The sequence below is a fragment of the Cupressus sempervirens genome, chromosome 8 (assembly GCF_028749045.1).
Source record: "Cupressus sempervirens isolate cs-2001-9-10 chromosome 8, ASM2874904v1, whole genome shotgun sequence".
In the NCBI taxonomy this organism is placed as follows: Eukaryota; Viridiplantae; Streptophyta; class Pinopsida; order Cupressales; family Cupressaceae; genus Cupressus; species Cupressus sempervirens.
In genome coordinates this window covers 646,160,787-646,164,549 of record NC_143125.1, presented here as the reverse complement: position 1 = coordinate 646,164,549, position 3,763 = coordinate 646,160,787, and the positions used below count along the sequence as shown (strand labels likewise).

Here is a 3,763-nt window from a genome sequence, read left to right as displayed (position 1 = left end):
GGCAAAAAATACTGGACTTCATTTATGGCCAAAACTTAAATTGGGTCAGGTTTACATGTAATTATGATAATCAGTTAACTCCAAATTGTAGTAGTTTTAAATTTAGAAATATATTAATTTTTGAGAATTTTTGATATTAAGGAAAAGGGGACAATTAATGTGATGATAGTGACTTACAACTATGTTTCAACTGAGTTTCTTGTCTTTGGGCTAACCCCATTTTGACTACTCTTTGATATAAAAGAAAGCTTGAAAATCTTGATAGAGGAGGCATTTAATTTTAGTTAAAAAAATTAAAAATTGTTAATATATAATAATATTTTCTCACAACTGTCCAACTCACGTTTTCCTCATCATGATGAGATGGCAGGAATGTTTTATTGATGATAAGCGGTGTGAGCTGCAAGTAGCAACGACGTATGCGGCTACACCACTGGTGTCAACAGCAAGATAAAACTACTGGAGAATATATCATTATTCATCATAAGCCAAACGTAATCCTATTTATGCATCTAAGGACAGAATACAATTCTGTAATCTGTACCAGAAGCGCAACCGACTGAGGCGGTATCGTCCTTGGTATAACTGTATGCCTGAGGGCACTGCGTCTTGAATATCCTGGAGTAGTTTGTGGGAGGGCAGTTGATGGCATAGGTACCAGTGCAGCAGTACTGGTCTGTGTTGAAGGCAGCGCAGGCACTCTTGCATCCCCCATCCACCTTCAATTCTGAAGGGCACACAGCATTTATGTCGGCTTTGCAGGCAGCAGCGGGGCACTGTGCGTTGCTGGGGTTGATGGCAAGAGGAACGTTGAAGCCGTCCACGAGGGAGACGTCATAAAAGTCCTGGTTGATCTGCGCGTACTCGGCCAGGGTGGCGGGAACAGCTCCAGAGACTGTGCAGTTCAGTTGCCCGCCGCAGTCACCTGTTTGGCAGCTCCCTGCCGCGCTCGCATCGAAAGAGCAGCCCGTTCGTCCCCAGAACCTTGCCGACTGTGTGCCCGCCGCCAAATTAACCGTCTATGTCTGCCCCTGGTCCAGCTGCTTACCTCTTCCGGGTAACCCCGCCGCCCAGACAGTGTACCCGCACTGGTTCTTTATATCAGACTTAACTGCTCCAGCCTCTGAGACAAAACATGGACAAATTAAATTATTCTTAGCCTTTGGAACTGCTACACTAAAACAGGTTTTACGTTGCTAAGACAACTAGTTACCTTGCATGTTATAGAGGGACATGGCCAGTCCGGTCACAAGAAGAAGCACAACATCTGATATTCGTGCCATTATATGGTCTATCTTTATCTTATGCTGCGAAGATCGAATGAAAGTAGATGGATACGAAGGAGTGGATTATCCTTTATATAGAGAGCGCTCCACGTGTTACGTAGGTGGGAAGGAAGCAATGAAGCAATGACCCGATTATAAAACCCGTATATCATACGGCAGCCCTCTTATGTTTTTTCAAAGCAGTATATCTTTGTTTATGCAGATAAGACCAGTGCAGCTAGAAGAAGCGCATGATCTTCTAGATAGAGACTGGTTTGAATGAAGCAAGCACAAAGCTGTCTTGTCAAGCGGTGTGTGTTACGACAACCCTGGCCAGCATTCAAAATTTTATCTGGAAGCTTTCAGATTTTACCGTGTAAGTATTTTCTCCATTGATCATAGGGGAGAGGACCCGAAACTTGAGCATGTTTGAATAGTTGTGACCATTGTTGTGACTGTTTGATTCAATAATAATATCAAAATGAGCCTATTAATTGACCAAGAAATTATAGATTTTTAACCATTTATTTGTCTGTATTTATATGAAATGAAATCATTAAAAATTTATGATGCATAGATCATTTAATTACTCAAATTCAAACAGTATAAAGGCCGTCTACATAAATCAAATTACATTTCACTCAGTATAAAGAAAGAGTACAAAATATTGTATATAACATTAAATAGTTATTACTAAATAGTTGTCCAAACACATGGACAAGACATAAAACATCATATATTCCAAAAGTATTAACAGGTGTAGACCTGTTCAACTTCCAATGCCATTACAATACAAATATATAAACATTTTTGCTGTCACTCATCCAATCTGTCACAAATTTATATAATAACTGCTGATCTTAGAGTCATCGACAACCAAGATTGGACAGTCTGACAACCCCATCCAATTACAATCATCATAAATACAAATAGGTTTGAGCTCACTAAAACTGTTCAAATCAAACAATGTATCATAATAAATGCTGAATATGGAGAGGTCTGAGCTCACACTAACCATTCAAATCAAACAATGTTTCATAATAAATGCTGAACTTGAGAGTCTGAGATAAACAAAATGGAGTGTTTCACAAGCCAAATGGAGTACCATCATCATAACTATGGACAAGTTTGAACTCACCAATGCATTCTAATCAAACAATCAATGCAAAACAACTCACTAAGTATTTGCTCCTTCAACTACTTCAGCATTTAGCAGCCAATGACACCTCAGAGTTTGAAAGCCACAGATGATGAAAATACAGTTTTGAAATTAAAATTGTTGGAGGGAGAATTTATCTATTTATATCATATATTGTGAAAGAGTCCTTTTGCAATTCCAATTACATTCTCTATGAGCACAGAATACTGGCATTGATATTATTATCTGTGTGAGCACAAAATAGTGTGGGCTGCATAGAAGAGAATATCAGAGTATTGAGGATATCATAAGGCTTTGTGTGAGCACAAAATAGTGAGGGCTGCATAGAAGAGAATATCAGAGTACTGAGGATATCAGAAGGCTTTATCCAGGTATTTTTCCATAAAAGTCTACCATCATTCTGTTATAACATGTTGTTGTTTATTAGTATCAATAATAACATTTTATTCTTATTGCTGTTGTCTATATTACAATCAATAATATAACATGCTATTATCTGTATTACTAATATTATTGTCTTTACAACATGTTGTTTATTGATACTCTACAATCAATAATATAACATGATGTTGTCTGTATTACAATCAATAATTTAACATGTTGTTTTCTATATTACTAATTTATTTGTATCCCAAATAATTTAATGTGTTATTGTCTATATTAGTAATTTATTTGTATCCCAAGTTAAGAATGGTTCAAGAGTATTTTATGCAGGTTAACATTTGATGTTTCTTTGTTTAGACACTATGATAGTAGGAAGAGAAGAAGCAAATGAACAATCTAAAAAAGAACTCATTATCCACATGGTGTTAAGTTGCATGTGGTTGAGTCTGATGATGGTGACAAATCAACTAGCCATACTGCTGATAGCATAGATTGCAATCTTGCTGCTAAATCAACCAACCCCACTCCTAATAAAATAGATTGCAATCTTGTTGCTGATGTTGTAAAACCTTCTGAAGATAACAAAAAGAAAAAAAATGTTACATGGAAATCAGTGGATAGAGGAGGAGATGGAAGGTTCCATTCAAGATGTTGAAGACAATTCTTTTTCCATTAGAGGAGTAGCTAAAAAGTGGGAGATTCCTACTAGTAGCTTAACATATTGGCTATCATGACTCACAACAAAAAAAAAAAAAGGGGGCTACCAACAATTCTATCTTTGGAAGAAGAAATGAAGCTTATTTAGTGGTGTAAAGATTTAGCTCAGCTTGGTAATGGATTGGAGGTAATTCAACTCAAATCACATGTTACTCATATTTTTCAAACAACGCCAAATCCAAATCCATTCAAGAATGGCTTACCAGGGAGGTCACGGTGGGTGGGATTTCGTAAATGC

The 3,763-nt window shown here is 37.1% G+C and overlaps 1 pseudogene; it reads right to left on the bottom strand.

Moving 5' to 3' along the window:
* Window positions 1–443: 443 nt before the first annotated feature.
* On the bottom strand, window positions 444–1,283 carry LOC149544088 (pathogenesis-related thaumatin-like protein 3.8; annotated as a pseudogene).
* Window positions 1,284–3,763: the final 2,480 nt, after the last annotated feature.